General features: G+C 40.2%; 1 long non-coding RNA gene across 37 annotated transcripts in view; it reads left to right on the plus strand.

Moving 5' to 3' along the window:
• LOC109443351 (protein LRATD2) overlaps nt 1-17,834 on the plus strand; it is a 530,125-nt gene that overhangs the window by 332,751 nt on the left and 179,540 nt on the right. For 8 of the 37 annotated variants that reach the window (XR_012490832.1, XR_012490846.1, XR_012490831.1 and 5 more), the window contains exons 1-3: nt 1,040-13,741; nt 13,896-14,077; nt 17,541-17,636. This is a non-coding gene — a long non-coding RNA (protein LRATD2). Of the gene's footprint in view, nt 1-947; nt 13,742-13,895; nt 14,078-17,540; nt 17,637-17,834 lie in introns of those variants that run through there. The other 29 variants (XR_012490843.1, XR_012490834.1, XR_012490841.1 and 26 more) reach the window with 22 other exon arrangements.

The raw sequence follows: 17,834 nt of genomic DNA on the forward strand, positions 1-17,834 counted from the left end.
TCTGCCCTATAGCTGATTGCACGTCATTTCATGGGAGCATCACAAGTAAAACAAAACACACAAACGAAACTATCTGTAGATGACAAAAGACTGAAAATGGCTTTTGTTGACTTATTATTGGTATTTTTCAGAAGGGAGTGATCTAAAGAGAATTCATTACAAGAATAATGTAATTGACAAGCATATCTGGCTGTTTCCATGGCATGCAAAACAAAGTCAATCCAAAAGAACTTTAAACAAAATATCTATAAGCACAAAGATTTAAATCTATTTTCACATAAAGGTTGATATTACATCTAGTTTATGAAAATGGGTGAACATAATCTTTACAGAGAAAGTATTTTCAAGTATAATACATAAAAATCATGAGACATCAGATGCCATATATATCTAGCTCATTGTTAGAATATGCCAAGAATATATCAAGATTACCAAGTAAATTCAGTAAATCTGGAGTGGGTTTTAAACATCAGTAGATTAATAGAAGTAAATAGGTACATGTTGTAAATAGAAAACTACTGGCCTGGAATATACTAGGTTCAAATTAAAGAAATAAAGTTACAACCACGTTAATATTGTTTAAAAAGTATTTGAAATTATGACTCATAACACTTAGGCTGCTTTTGTCTCACAGGCAAAGCAACACCAGGACTTGGATACACAGAAACAAATCATGAACAGCAAAAACATTGACAATTCTCTAGAACCTTCTTTGTGATTTTCCAGGGACAAGTGTGATTTTCTCTGGGACAAGTGTAGGTGCTGACCATGCGAATCAAACTTTGAACTTGACTCACTTGGAGACTCCAGGCCCTGAATTCTGTGTGAACTGCCTGCATTTTTACTTGTTTGCTTCATTTTAGGTGCAGACCCCACCCGTGTGTGTAACCATAAACCCACATTTCCTGTTGACTTTTCTGTCAGTACAATATGTGATGAAGCTCGTCACGCTTCAAAAACCCCCTTCTGCCACCAGCGTCACCACCCGCCACCCCGCCTTCTTTCTACAGTCATCTTTTCCAGGTGTCTCTGTATTTAAAAGCTTTGCCTGCCCATCCCTTCCCTGAGACGTTTCCAGCTTAGTCCGTGAGCATCTTCCTATGACGACGCTCTGCTCCTCTTACTGCAGTCGCCTCTTAATGAAGTCTTTCATACTAACGTCCAGCTTGCTTTTTTTCTCTTTGACAGTGCTGATGCGATGATTCTGATGTTGACGAGCCCTCGGACCCTGCTTTTTTCACCCAAGTATTAAGGCCATTTTATTAGACTCGGCGTCCTTTCCTGACTGGGGAAATCAGGCTCCACAGTGGTAAGTGATAGCTCCTAGCCCCGTTTTCTAAATTTTGTCTGTTGTAGCATGGTAAAAACTTGGTTTGATTTTTCCTTTATTTTGGTCTCTCTCTCTCTCTCTCTCTCTCTCTCTGTTTTTTTCTACTTCTCTGTTTTCTCCTTCTGCTATTTGGAGTGTCCTTGAAGGTTTACTTTCTCCCTGGAAGTTATCCCTGGGTTAAAGTCCAAAGATCTTAGCACCCACAGGTGTTCCTTTCATTATCATGGGAGATTGTCATTCTAATTATTGTCCTTCAGATCTCTTCATTGTGGGGTATGCGCTCCATCATTATGGTAGTAATTCCACCCAGTTTCTCCAAAAATGGCAAACTTTTACTGAAGACCACTGAGAATATCAGTGGCCTCTTTGGAAAACTTAGGACCTTCCTATATTGGCTCATTCTGAGTGGAGCTCTTGAATCCCTGATTCCAAGACCTCATCCCCCAAGTAGATTTCTGTTTTTGACAAATAGACTATTGTTTCTCTCAAAGACCATTTTTTACAAAGACACAGAAAAATGTCTCTCTCACAAAAATGTTTCAGAGACTATTGTTTCTCTCAAAGACCATTTTCCTTCCACAACACCTTCTAAGACCTATCTCTCCCCATCACCCACCCCGCAACTTCTCCTTCCTCCTATTTCCCCTCCTTTGACCTTTGCTTCAGCTCCCTGGAATCCATTAGTCTCCCCCCTCAAGACCTCTGCATCCTGCGTCCTCTGTCCAGCCCTGCCAGACCTTTTCTTTCTCACTCCAACCCCTTTACTCCCTGTAGTCACTCGAGATTTAAGTCCCTCTACCATTCTTGGGACTCTGGAGGACCTCGGGGCTGCCAAGAGTGACAGCCTGAGGTGCAAAAAGCCATTAGAAACAGACTGGAGGTTTTCTCCATTCAAGTGGACTTTGGAGACACCAAATGGCCGCTTGGTCCGTCCTCCCACCCTCTCCTGAAATTCAGTCTACAGTCTCCAGAGGATTACACATCAGGACGAAGGACATGTCAAAGGTCTCCTCCACAAATACTGGTAAAGACGCTTCAGCCCTCATAGTGAGGAATTTACTTCAATTAGCTACATCTACCAGCAATGCAATCTTTGTAAAATATAAAAGTGAGGTAAAGACAAGAGTTAACTCTTTTATATGAACCAGGGAGTTTTGTATTTTTGTTTATGCCTGAATCATGGCTAAAATTTAAAAATTAAAACTATAAACTTTCTATTTGTGTCTTTCTGTATGTGTATATATGTAAGTATGTATGTGTGTGTATAATGCATGTGTAAAATTTTCTTACCTACAAGTTGTATTACCACATTAAACTCTAAACTCCTTTTGTATTGGTTACGAGATAAATAAGAGCCAATATAATTTTAAATATTCCTAAAATTCCCAGAAATTAAAGAGATTAAATTCCTAATATACTCAATGTGGGGGGGGGGGATATTCTTGTATAAACTCACCAAAATGTTTTAAAAATTCAAGCCCATATGATATAGGTAAGTTGTTGGCAAATGAGACAAGTATGCTGTTGCTGGGTTAATAAATACATCTATGTCTTCTGAGTTATCAACCTTGCAAAAATACATTTTTATTATAATCGGATATGTTTTTCTTAAAATTAAATAGGTTTACTGAACCTCTCTGATTTATAATCTAGATATGTTATGGCTTTATTCTAACTATATGTTTGACATCGTTATGGCATATTATGTTTCAGGATTATTACATCTGCTTTTTTCCCCTGTAAATATGCTCCTGCACTTTCATTAATTAGATGTAATAGCCACGGTTCTTTGAAAGTAGGATTAATCATTATGTTTATGCATATTTTATCTAAAACCTTTTCAATTCAATTTCACTGTCACATAAATAATCAAATTTCCTTATCAATGGTATTATTTTTATAGTGAACTGTCATCAAAATTTTCACTTTTGAAAATTATCAAAAATCCATTAACCCTGGCCATTTTAAGTCTTTCATCATCTACAGATAGGTTTGTGTTTTCCTCTGATGCTTCGCAAGCAGTGATGCCAGGTCAGCTACTGAGTCAGTCCTTTTTGTCTTCAACCAAAAAGGACTGTCTCAAAGACCCATGGAAAAGGACTATGCCAGGTACTCTTGGGCAACGGCTTCGGGTGGCATTGCTAAAATAACTTTGGGACCATACTGGTGGGCTAAGTCAAGATTTCCAGAACTTTAACTGAGAAGGAGATGGATTCATGAGACAGCTAATCCAAGAGAGAGTCAGACAGGTTTGACTGTGTAGGAATGAGTGAACTGATGATGCGTGAGTATAGACCTTGGAAGAGTGCCGATGAGTTAATGTTCTATTTTCTGGATTTAAGGAACCGCTTTCTAGTAAGCTATCTGTCACTCACAACAATTTAGTAGACTGTGCTCTTGTAAACAGAAAGGAAACACGTATCTTTTCTACCCTGACTCACCTTTCCAAAATTCAGAAACTCTTGCTGAGTGTTCTTATTTTCATGGCAACCTAGCTATTTGCACAGATTCATAAGAGTCTGTCCACCTTGTTAATAGGACATAATTGGAAGCATTGCTTATGCTTTGCCTACAAGGTCGCATTTGAGAATGATGCTCATTTCATCAGCTATGACCAGACACTTTTGAGGAACTCAGGTTGACTTGACGGGCCAATGCTTACAAAGTCTGTCTTGGAAAGACTGGCCTGGTAACTGGCTTTCTAGGGTTCCCAGCCTTACAGGTGAGCAAGGAAGGTCGCTTTCCTTCTGGCAGGCTCGGGAATCTTAGGCTATTTTGGGGACCTCAGGCAGAGAGCAATTCCCACCAAGTCTGTGGGTACTGCAGGTGAACAATGATGGTGGATTCTTGGCTTGGCCCCTACCCTCAAGAGACTGCGCAAAGGTCAATCTGACATTCTTCATGAAAGTTCCAGCGAAGCAGATCTAAGACTTATGTGGGAAATTGTCATTCTTGCTGCATGTATGTAGCTGACCAGGCCACATGTAGTGAGACCAGCCTTATCTGTGATCAAGAGTAACCTTTCTTTGAGATTGTCTTGGATCCAAAGGGGAAGGCAGACCCGAGAGACATTTTGTGTTTCAATGGGAAACTATAGCAGACTTTTCTGGATGTCAGATTCTGGTCCTATTCATTGTCTTTGAGCTATTTTGCACGTCTTTCTAAATTTCAGGTGATTTAGATAGATAAGCAAACTTTGTCTTGTCTGGGAATTGGGCTTTCTCTTTCATATGGAAATATCAGTTTGGTATTTACCTCTAAATTGGACTGGATTGTCTCACCTCGTGCAGCTTGCCAACCCTTACCAGGTATTCAGTTCATCAAGTTTCCTTCAATGTCTGGCTATCAACTAACCATAGCCTCATTTTCTCTGAGCTATTTTGTACCTCTCTGTAAATTGCAGGTAACCCATCTATATACAAACTCTGCCCTTTCTGCTAGATGCTTCATTGGTTTCCTCCCCCACTGTGGATAAACTAGTTTTGATAACTATTTATAAATTGGATTTGGATCTGTTATTTTGCACAAATTGTCAATGCTTATCAAATTTTTCAATTCTTTCAGTTTCCTTTAATATCTTGCCACAACTTTCCAAATTAATCTGTCCAATTTTTCTCCCTTTCTCTTGACTTGAAGTCACTGAGATCTAAAACCTGACTGCCCAGATCCTTATTAGGACTCTAGATTGCTTTGTAGTTGGCTCTTTCCCCTAGGATCTGAAGAAACACTGCAGGCTAAAGCCTGACACCTTGTTATAAATTCAGAAGGACTCATCAGGGCAGCAGACTATGCATGGGCCGATTTCTCCCTTGACAAGGTGCTGTCTGGGTCACTAAGGAGGTCTGGTGAAATGCTCAGGCTGTGCCTGACCTCAAGACTTTAACTCAGACTCTGGGCAACATAATTAAGAGCCTAATATGACTCAAAAATCTGTGCTTCCAAGTTAAATGGTTTTGTCCACCAACCTCTTGAAATTCCCTGGACTGGATACCCTGAGGATTCAACTTCTGACTCTTTATTACTTCCCTTTGTGCTAACATTTCTCTTTTTATTTTATTTTAGGAATCCCACTTTGAAGATGCCTGATTGAAAGGACATTGAAACAGCTGGCCCTTGCCAGCACAGCAAACACATTGTTCAATGAGTCCTGTAGGGACATCACTGAGAAAATGCTGACCTGGAGGGCTGTTTCACTCCGCCATCCCTTTTGAGAGTCTTTATCTCTGTATTGTTCCAGGACAGTCTCTCTTAGTCTGCCTTGAACAAGAAGAGGGATGGCGAAGACTGACTAAACTTTGTGCTGAACACAACCATCGGCAGCTTTGCTGAGGACTCTGGCCCCCTCAACTCTGCCTGCACTTCCTGCACCCCCTCTCTTTTGATCCATATCAGGTGCAGAGTCCCAACCCCTTGCGCCTAACCACCCACCAACTCTCCTGCCTCGACTTTCCTTAGTACAATATTTGATACAATTCAGGTTTAAGGGTTCCTCCCTCAAACCAGCTTTTAGCATTGCCTTTCTCTTCTGCTTTCCATAGGCATCTATCCCAGGTCTCTGCATATAGAAACCTTGCTTGTCCGCCTTTTGCCTGAAAGTTCTCTGACTTAGGCTTGGAGCATCTCCTTGTTGGAAAAGTCTTGCTTAATAACGTCTTTCCTTACTCAAGTCTAGATTTACGTTGTTTTCCTTGACAATGCAAGATCGTATGTAGGATTTGATTTTTGGAAAGTAAAATACAAAACGTTGTCAGGACGCCTGAACATTTGGTTAAATAGCATCATGGACTTCTAAAAAACAATATCTGGTTATCTATATAACCAAAATAATAAAAAATTTTAAAAGTAGACATAGGCAGTAGCATGATTAGAAAGAACCTCAGCTCTCTTATGTAGCCCACAGAATCCCTTATAATTAAAAAAAATCTCTATTATAAAAAAATAAAACATTTAAATAAAAAGAAAAATATAATAAAAAAAGAAAAATCTTTTACAAGCTCTTATTAAGACTAATAATCCAAGAAAAATTTGTCATTTAATAGAGAGAAAACAAAATTCTAGTTTTGAAACTAACGCTCTTATTAAAAATCTTATAAATAAACTCATTAAACCTAAGCCAGATTTGACTATAAGAAATAAAATTTCCTTTCCATAAACGACCTACAACATTCCCTATCCAGGCAGGTTTTGTCATATGTTTTTTTCTTTCTCATTCTGGGACAACTAGTTATTTTACTGCAGAACAAAACTACTCTCCTCTTAACAAAATCCTGCATACTTTTTCCTCTTTGCTACTATTGCTCCTATTAGAATCTCATTCACATATATGGATTATACTTTTATAACTATAGTAACTTCAGTTGTATAGAGAAAACCAGGAGGTGGCATAAAAAATGTTATGCACTGGACACTTTAATAAGACAGATCTTATTAAAGCTACTGCAGGAGAGAAAAGAGTCTTCAATAAAGAACTGAGCTCAATTTCGAATACAGCAAAGACAGCTGGAGATGTACAGCCAAGGAACGGAGTGAGGGAGAAACTGGATGGAAAATTACTATGAGGAACTTGATAGGTTATCAAGGGTAGGGGGATTTTTGCTAAACTGGTTTAACAGGATTCTTACCAATACCCCGTTTCTCCGAAAATAAGACCCCGCTAGACAATCAGCTCTAATGCATCTTTTGGAGAAAAATTAATATAAGACCCGGTCATTATATTATATTATATTATACCTGGTCTTATAGTAAAATAAGACCAGGTGTCATATTAATTTTTGCTCCAAAAGATGCATTAGAGCTGATTGTCCGTCTAGGTCTTATTTTCAGGGAAATACAATAGCAGACTAGATATCTAGGGCAGGGACAGGAACTGAATCAGATATGGGGGTGGGGTCTAAATTAACTGGCTTAGAAGGATTCTCTGCTAAAACTGGGTTTAGCGGGTAAGGTCGAGACCTAGACTACAAGAAAGTTCACAAGAGCCTAACTAAAATTTGATCAAGGAGGAAGCCTCTGTCGATAGAAAAATGTAAACTGTCTTTCATACACCAATACTTTCTAACAGACTAGCAGAGATTATAAATATATGTCTTATAACTTTCGATAGCTATAAATATCCTTTATAGTACAACTTCTTAACGTGGCAAAAATAAACACATCCCTTAACAGACCCAAATATATATCCTCTCTGTATTATATAAAAATAGGAGGCAAAAAGTGTGTAAAAATTAGATGAGATTTTGTAATTAATGCTTCAATATTTTATCTTACTTAACTACGTTCTAAGTATCTAATGAATTAACTCAATTTACGATTAGCCCACTGTTTTCAGTTAACGAAAGATTTTAGAAACTGTCTTCAAGCTCACATACTATAAAACAATTACTTTTGAAATAAAGTTTATCAGAATAATGAGTTAATTTAACAAAGTACAAATTTTCATTTTTTTACCATGTTAAAAATATAGTAACTGTAATGATAGCTTACTAAATCAGCAAATCTTTATAAGTTGAGAAAGAAGGTACCCAAGCAGAATAAAAATATGTGTTTGTATGATAAATATACGCTTGTATGAACATAAAAATATGTGCTTAATGATAACTCAGAAGGTATAACTGTTTTTATTAAACCAACAATATTAGTCTCATTTGCCAAAATTACCTAGATTATGTAAATTTGAATTCTTAGAACTTTTGAGTTAGTGGCTATAAGAATATATTTTTAGCACATTGAAAGTATTAAAAAAAAAAGAAGAAAGTATTAGAAGTTCAATTTCTTCAATATTTGGGAATTTTAGCAATATTCCATTTGTGTAATACATAATTTAGCTCTAAGTCAATCAGAATAGTACACATTACATTTTTGATAATCTAATTTAGTAATACTACCTGAAAATATGAAAATATTACATACCACAGACACATAAACATACATACAGACATAGAGAACTTATAGCTTCAAGTCTAAAATTTTAGCCTATAGGTTAGGTCAGGCATAAACCTAGAAATACAAAATTCACTTTTCATATAAAAAGAGCTCTTGTCTTCCCAGTGGGTCTTACTTGATTTGCATTAAAAATAGGGGAAAATAGATAAACAAAGAGAAAAGAATAATAAATTTGATTTTCTGTCATCCTCTACCCAACAGACATAAGATATCTATAAATCATTTCATTCATGTATAGAGATTAACAAACAGTCAGACTATTTAAAAATAATCCAGTACCAAAACTCAACTAACTATTCAAAAAAACCAAAATCAAATTCTTACCATGCTACCAACAGACAAGAGGCTGGAACATAGGACTAGGATTAAAACTCACCTTTAGTTCCTGGATTTCCAATTGGGAATGGAGCACAAAAAGCTCCAAATGGCCTGTTATTACCTGGCTGGAGCAGACTTGAATCTGAAGGCAAGTTATGATCCTGAGTCAGAGCACCAAACTGTCAAAGACAAAAAACAGACAAGCTAGGAGACAGATATTATTGAGACTATTGCAATAGGGAACTCAGCCCAATCTGAAGACTTTCAGAACTGCTTCTGCTTTTATAGGGCAAATTAGTGGTTTGGGGGCAGGGTGTACCGCTGGGCGGGGAGTTATATTTCCAGCCACAAGTCATCAGAACAGGAAGTGGTTTTGGAGCTGGGCTGAGAGATTTGACATTTCTATCTCAGCTAATCTCAGCTAATCAACTATTAGACAAAGAACAGAAAGCTGAAGTGTCTTATGTTTTCCTTTGTCAGCAGATCCAGGCCAAAGGGGAAAGTCTGTTTAGTTTTCGTTTTTTGTGTGTGTGTTGTTGTTGTTGTTGTTTAAGATTTTGATTAAAATATAGCTAACATAATTATTATATTAGTTTCATGTGTACACGATAATTATTCAACAATTATATACATAAAGAAGTGATCACCATAAGTCTAACAACCATCTGACACTGTACCACTCTATCACAACATTTTTTACTATATTCCTTATGTTGTACATTGTATTCCCCATGACTTATTTGATTTATACCTGGAAACTTGGACCTCGTATTTCCCTTCACCTTATCCCCCCCTTTTTTAATTTTTCAATTACAGTTAACATTCAATATTATTTTATATTAATTTCAGATGTACTGCATAGTGGTTAGACATTTATATAATTTAAGAAGTGATTCCCCCTGACTAGTCTAGTACTCACCTGACACTATACATAGTTATTACCATATTATTGACTATATTCCATGTGCTTTACTTTACATCCCCGTGACTACTTTCTAACTACCAATTTGTACTTCTTAATGCCCTCACCTTTTTTACCCTGTCCCCCAACCCCCTTCCTATCTATCACCCCAACAAACCTAGTATCCATCTGACACCATACATAGTTATTACAAGATTATTGACTATATTCCTTATGCTATACCCTACATCCCCATAACTACTTTGTAACAACCGATTTATACTTCATCGTTCATCTTTGTCTGTAATCTTTGGAATTCTAATTATGATGTGTCTTGTTGTGGGCCAGTTTGGGTTCATCTTGTTTGGGACTCTGTGCTTCCTGGACTTCAACGTCTATTTCCCTTGCCAGGTTTGGGAAGTTTTCAGTCATTATGTCTTCAAAAAGATTTCCAGTTCCTTGCTCTCTCTCTTCTCCATCTGGTACCCATATGAGGCAAATGTTGGTATGCTTGATGTTGTTCCAGAGGCCCCTTAAACTCTCCTCATTTTGGGGGGTTCCTTTTTCTTTTTGCTGTTCTGACTGGGTATTTTGTGCTATCTTATCTTCTAAATCACTGATTCAATCCTGTTCTTCATCTAATCTACTGTTGATTCCCTCTTATATATTCTTCATTTCAGTTTTTGTAGTCTTTATTTCTGACTGGTTCTTTTTAATGTTTTCTGTCTCCATTTTTATGTTTCCAATCTTTTTGTTAAAATTCTGCTTAATATCGTTGAGCATCCTTATAACCAGTGTTTTGAACTCTGCATCTGATAGATTGCTTGTCTCCATTTTGTTTAGTTCTTTTTCTGGAGATTTTTTCTGTTCGTTTATTTGGGAAATGTTTCTTTGTCTCTCCATTTTGGCTGCCTTCCTATGTTTGTTTCTATGTAGGGCTGCTATACCTCCTGGTCTTAGTAGAGTGGCCTTATATAGTAGGTGTTCTGTGGGACCCAGTGGTGCAGTCTCCTCGGTCACCAGAGCTGTGTCCTATAGATATGTCCCTTGTGTGAGTTGTCTGTCCCCTTCTTTTGCTGCTGAGACTTGATTGCTTTTTGTACTTCAATAGGAGGGATTGATCCTCAGGCTTGTTGATTGTGAGGACTGGGTATGACTACAGGGGGAGAACTGTTGTGCAGTATCTGACCCTACAGAGCAGGGTTCACTTTAGCGGGGCTCTGGTGCCTGCCCCGTCTGCCCTTTGGGTGTGTCATCCTTGGAGGTGGCCAGGTGATGCTCCGACCCAGTCCATCTGGCCACTGGGACTTCCAGCACCAGGGCCTCCTGGGAGGGGTCCCACTGCAGGCCAAGTTCAGCAGCAGTCTGTGCCCTGCCCAGGGCCACTTGGCATGAGGTGCAAAACAATCCAGAGATGGCCACTGCCCTCGCTGTGTTTGGAGGTGCGTGGAGATGCCAAGCGGCAAACCAAGGCTAGCTGTCGCTAGTGCCAGTCTTAGGGGGGCTCAGCCAGAGGTACAGGACATGCCGAAGCCAGATGCTGCTTGTTTGGGTTTTGAGAACCTTTGAGAGATTTTAGGAAAGTCTGCCACATGAGCCAATGCAGGTAGTTTATATGGAAAAGCCACTGAAAGCAGCTTAGGTGTGTCCAAAAATTGGGTGGGACATGCTCTCAGGGAATCAATAGGATGGGCCAAATGAAAGGTGATAGCCAGTTGGGTGGAGACTCAGATTGGCATTTGCATACATCTGCACGCTTGAGGGGAAAGGCTAAACAAAGAAACAATGACTTCTGCCAGTTCCTCTGTCTGGGAGAAGCAGCCCCTCCAGCCCTCACCCTGAAGCTAGACAACTCAATTCCTCCCTGTATGTTCCTGGTGCCTTTCAAGATGCTACCCCAGCACTGGAGCTCAGAGCCAGTGACTCCATCAGCAAGTAAGTCTGTGTGCGGTCTGTTTAAGAGGGACACCTGGGACTCACTCAGCCACAATGTTTGCTGGTTTTTATAGCCAGAAGTTATGGGGACCTCTCCCCCCACCACTGAAACCCTGGAGTGGGGAGTAGCTGGGACCCCTCACTACTCGGTGGGGGGACCTCCTCAGCCAACATATCCCTCACGATTTTTTAAAATTTATTTTATTACTTTCAAGTGTACAAAGCAATGTATAGTTAGACATTTAAAGCCCTCATAAAGTGATAACCCACCCCCCCAAGATACTACCCCTCTGACATCTTATATAGCTGTTACAATACCATCGACTGTCTTCCCTATGTAGCACCCCACATCCCGTGACTATATATACCTATACATTTAGTTATAGTTGACATTCAGTATTATTCTACTTCAGCTTCAGGTGTATAACCCATTGGTCAGTCACCTACACAGTCTATGACGTGATCCCCCTGATAAGTCCAGTGCCCATCTGGCACCTTACATGATCCTTACAACATTGTTAATTATATTCCCCATACTGTATTAACTATCAATTTGTATTTCTTAATATCTTCACCATTTTTACCCTGCCCCCAACTCCATTCCCATCTATCACCCTGATAGATCTAGTACCTATCTGGCACCATACCTAGTTAATACAATATTATTCACTATATTCCTTATGCTATATGCTACATCCCTATGACTACTGTGTAACAACCAATTTGTACTACTTAATCCCTTCCCCTTTCACCCATCCTTACCCCACTCCTATCTTAAAGAAGTCCCTCTAAGATTCCTTGTAGTAATGGTTTGGTCGTGATGAACTCCTTTATCTTTTTCTTGTCTGGGAAGCTCATTATTTGTCCCAGACAAGCAATCTTCGTTGAATGTTATTGCTTTTCATCACTTGGAATATTTCCTGCCACTCCCTTCTTGCCTGCAAAGTTTCTGTTCAGAAATCACCTGACAGTCTTATGGGAGCTTCCTTGTAGGTAACTAATTGCCTCTCTTTTGCTGCTTTTAGGATTCTCTCTTTGTTTTTAACCTTTGGCATTTTAATTTTGATGTGTCTTAGTGTTGGCCTCTTTGGGCTTATCTTGTTTGGGACTCTCTGTGCTTCCTGGACTTGGATCTCTATTTCCATCACCAGGTTATGGAAGTTTCTGTCATTATTTCTTCAGATAGGTTTTCAATTCCTTGCTCTCTCTCTTCTCTTTCTGGTACCCCTACAATGTGAATATTGGTACACTTGATATTGTCTGGAAGGCCCTTAAATTCTCCTTAATTTTTTGGATTTTTTTTTTTTTGCTGTTCTGGTTGGGTGCTGTCTGCTGCCTTATCTTCTACATAAATGGTTGGATCCTCTGCTTCATCTAATCTACTGTTGATTCCCTGTAATATATTCTTCATTTCCCTTATTGTATCCTTTGTTTCTGACTGGTTCTTTTTCATGGTTTCCATCTCCATTTTTATGTTTCCTGTCTCTTTGTTGAAGTTCTCCCTGAGATCATTGAACATTCTTATAACCAGTGTTTGGAACTCTGTGTCTGATAGATTGCTTATCTCCATTTTGCTAAGTTCTTTTTCTGGATCTTTGTTCTGTTCTTTTATTTGGGACATATTTCTTTGTCTCCCTATTGTGGCTGCCTCCCTGTGTTTGTTTCCATGTATTAGGTAGGGCTGCTATGTCTTCTGGTCTTAGTAGAGTGGCCTTATGTAGTAGGTGTACTGTGGGGCTCAGTGGCGCAATCTTTCTGGTCACCTGAGCCACACTCCAGGTCCGTCCCTTGTGGGGGTTGTGTGTGCCCTCCTCTTGTAGTTGAGCCTTGGTTGATAACTGCACATCAATGTAAGGGACTGACCCTTGGGCTCACTGGTTGTGAGGACTGGCCTTGACTACAGGGGAAGGGTTGTTGTGTGGGGGCTGATCCTACAGAGCAGGATCTGCTTCAGCAGGACTCTGGTGCCTGCCCAATATGCTCCTTGGGTGTATGGTACTTGGAGACCACTAGGTGATGCTCCAGCTCATTTTGAAGCTGGCCACTGGGGGCTCCAGCCCCAGGACCACCTTGGAGGGAGCCACAGGTCTACTTCACCCACAGCCCATGCCCCACCCAGGGCCACCCAGCAGGAGCCAGAAAGAAATCTGCCAATGGCTGCTTCCTGTGCTGTGCTTGGAAGCACCTTGAGAGGCCAAACCACAAACCAAGGCCGGCTGCCACTAGTGCCAGCTTAGGGCTGCTCAGCTAGAGGTACAGGACACCCTCAAGCTAGATGCTGCTTGTTTGGATTCTGTGAACCTTTGAGAGTCAAGGTAGGTCTGAAGCTTGAGCCAAGGCAGGCAGTCAGCATGAAAAGGCCACTGACTGCAGCCTGGCTGTGCCCAAAAGTTGGGCCAGGTCTCAAATCATCAGGGCATGGTGAATGAATGGCAGAGACTCAGAAATAGTGGCTACCTGTGTTCATAGGCCAGGAAGGGGGAAGGCTCAACAAAGAAACAATGGTCTCCGCCAGCTCCCCGATCCAGGAGAAAGCCACCTCACCAGCCCAGGTCCCAAGCCAGACAACTCAATTCACCACCATTTGTCCCTGCTGCCTTTCCAGCTGCTGCCCCAGTGCTGGAGCTCAGAGTGAATGATACTGTTGGTGGGTAAGTCTATGCACAGTCTCTTTAAGAGGAGGACCTGGGGGTGGTAGCCTCACTGTCTCATTCAGTCACAATCTCCCCTGGTTTTCACAAGCAGAAATTATGGGGACTTCTCTCCCCAGACTGGAACCCTGGGCTCGGGTGGGACTGGGATCTCTTGCTCCTCTAGGGGATGGGGGCGGGACCCCCACAGCTGAAATAGCCCTCACGATCTTTAATGGTCACATGTGGGTGTGGGAGCAGCCCGTTCTGAGTCTCTGACCTTCCTACCAGTCTGAAGGTGACTTCTTCTGTACACCCTTTGTTGAAAGGCTTCAGTTCAGCTTGATTTTAGGTGATTCTCAATAATAGTTTTTGTAGATTAGTTGTAATTTTGACATGGTTGTGAGAGAAGGTAAACACAGTGTTTACCTACTGTGCCATCTTGTTTGTCTCTCACCTCTCACGATTTTTTTTTAATTTATTGGGGTGACAATTGTTAGTAAACCTCTCACGATTTTTAATGGTGTGAGACCAGCCTGTTCCACATCTCTAGACTGCCCGTCCTTCCAGTCTTGAGGTGGTTTCTTCTGTTTGTCCATATTTGAAGGGCTTCAGTTCAGCTAGACTTCAGGCGATTCTCAATAATGGTTGTTCTGTGGTTTAGTTGCAATTGACATGGTCCTGAGAGGAGGTGAGCACAACAGCATTTATCTACTTCGCCATCTTGACTTGAAATTCAATTTTAGTTTGGTCACATGTGAACAAAGATCTTTTAAGAAACAGTTTCAAGCAGAAGTGACAACAAAAGAAATAAACTCATCTCGTCTAGTCTCTAGTCATGAGTCTAGACTAGATTCTGGTCTAGTCTCTAGTTATCTAGCGCTGAATCTAGGCTAAATCATGTCTCTTTCCTCAGCCCAGCTGGCTCTTCTGTATGGGAAAGAGCCTATACCCCCCAACCTCCTTACATGTAGCCTCTCTTCTGCCCCAATTAATATATCCATCCACATCTCTCCATTTCCTCTGATGCTGGCCCAATCACTATATTACGGGATCCCTTCAAGGCCACTGCACTGCCTTCATAAATGTCTCCTTCTTTCCAGTCTTCTTTCTCACAATTTAGTTTCCATGGAGCAGAGTGAATGAACTACAATGAGAATCTGATTTTGCTACTAATCTGTTCAAAATTTTCAATCTTGCCTTGGTACCCTTCAAAAACAGTCTTACTACATAGCATAACATTCAAGCCCTCATGTTTGGGCTTGCCTCCTTTGTGTTGCTCACCCTTAGGAGACTGCCATCCAGCTATATGTATCCACTTGCATTTCCTCCATGTCTAGACGCTTGTGTTATTGTTCTGCCTCTAATGCCCTCTTGCCATCTAGCTAAGTCATCAATGTGTGTGTACATGAAGTTTAGATAATACCTGGTTTTGTCCCTTGCCTCACCTCCCCCCTCAACCCCTCCACATCTGAATGGGCTGAAACTACTCTATTCCATATTCTTTTCTTTTATAGCACTTACCACACCACTTGGAAAATCTGTAGCAATTTCCAGAGATAGGTATTATTATTATCTCTGTTTCACAGATACAGAAATTAAGGCTCAGAGAGGGTGAGTCACTTTTAAAAGAGCATACAGCTAGTAAGCAGAGAAGCTGAGATTATGCACAGGAAAGAGCCCCAGCCTGCTACTTGAAGACAGCTAAGTTGTACTCCCGCCCTGGTCTTCTCAGCCAAGGGCTGAAAAGTGAACCACAAACTCTTCAGTCCTGAATTTCTTCATTTATTGAGGAGAACCCCTGATGCCCACACTGTTTATTTCCAACTATCTACCCATCCATTTGTCTGTCTTAGAGTATTTAACGTTCACTGTTTTATATTTTGTATGTAAGATAGTCACTCCTCAAGCTCTCAAAGAGCAGAAAGCATGTCACCTTCATCTTCATATCCAGAGTTCCCAGGCCACTATTCTAATATAGCAACTCATTTAGTCCTCACAACACCGTAAGGAAGGTTTAACTTTAATCCTCACTTATTTCACTCTTCACCAGTTTACGGTCCTGATCACGATTATATTAATGACGTCAGATGGATCTGAAACCAGGTTGTCTGGCTCCAGAATCCATGCTCTTAATTTCTATACTATATAAGAAAGTAATTTAGTTTTCTTCTTGAATCCAGGTCTAGTTTCAGAATGGATTTATATATATATATATATATTTTTATCTCCTATTTCTCTGACTCTTTCACTCTTGCTTTTGTTCTATGATCTGCATTTATTTCTGGAAAATAAAATAATTTTCATTCCACTCTAAAAATTCCAGATATTAAATCTCATGTGTACATTAATATTAATTTATCATTGCTATTTCTTAAAAGCACCATTAAAAGAGAAAAGTCTTCCTCTCAGTTTCAAGTTTTACAACCTTAAACATGAAGAGTAACTGAACTCGCCACTCCAAAATATACCAATTTGGCAAAAGGATTACTTTAGACTGAAGGCAGTAAAAAAGGAGCTGACAAAAAAATGCTCTCTGTCCTCCCCCTAGGAATCTAAAAGCAGTACATTAAATGACAAGTGTGTCCCCTCTATCAGGAAGGACAAAAGTTAATCACCTGAGACAACTGTAGACCTCTATCAGCCTGCAGGTGGCACCAGAAATAGCGACATCACAAACTTGACTAACTAACCTTCACTTACCATTAGTTTTGGTGACCAGAAAACAGCTTTTCGGAGTAGCTGCTTATGTCGGCATTTTACTATATAACTGTTCACACCGAGTCTGGACATTTAGATAAGGACCTGAGCTTCAGATTCCCACCCCAAGTTCTTGCTTTGCTTTTTCTGAGCACCTTTTAAAATAATCACTTAGAGCTGAGCTCACAAAACATCAGTGACCTCCACCCCAACCACCTTATAAGTAATAGGGGCTCGCTATCTTGCTCTCTATGTCCTGCGTGTCTGTGACCTGGGACAAAGGATTGCCCTTCCCCCAGCTCATTACGCCCCCCCCCCCGCCCTCTTCCCCCCGCCCCCGCCCCAGCACACACACACCCTTTCTGAAGTCTGTAAGTAATAAATCTTGTAACTCTACTTCTTTTGTTTGGGTGGATTGGAACTGAGCTTTCAATCTAAATTACCACATGAGTTTCACTTCTCCAAAGTGATCTCCTATGGGTGGCTTGTGTCCCTCATTCAACAAGCCATAATCTGCATATTCTTAATATACCAGGTAAGCCCCCCACCCCCGCCCCCAGCACACTTTCCTTTATATTTGCAATTCTCACAATTTGCAGCCCCTGGAGACCCAAAGTCATTTCCTTTGTCTTGTCACTCTCTAAAAATGTATTGTTCCCTTGCTAATCAAGTTCTAACCAAAGCTTTGAGCTACTCATCCCTGAGTCTCTCTTCTGTATATATGAGTTACACACGTTAACAGACTTCTGTTTGTTTTTCTCTTGTTGGTCTGTCTTTGCTACAGAGCTCTAACTGGAACCTAAAACTATTGAAAGAAAAAGGATTTTGTATCCCTCCTGTACAAACACAAAGACATAATCTTACATGGCCCCAGGAGAAAGTAAGTAATATTAAAGATATAAGACTATGAATGACTGCAGATGTTGCCTCTTAGACTTTGAGAAGTCTAGGGCTTAGATGAAAATCAACACAAATCTAAAACAAGCAAAACAATTATGATGAGCATTCGGCCACAGATATGCTAATTTGGACATATGTTAACAGGACGTAGAAAACAGAGATAATACATAGGGACTGC

Source organism: Rhinolophus sinicus, linkage group LG12 (genome assembly GCF_036562045.2).
Source record: "Rhinolophus sinicus isolate RSC01 linkage group LG12, ASM3656204v1, whole genome shotgun sequence".
In the NCBI taxonomy this organism is placed as follows: Eukaryota; Metazoa; Chordata; class Mammalia; order Chiroptera; family Rhinolophidae; genus Rhinolophus; species Rhinolophus sinicus.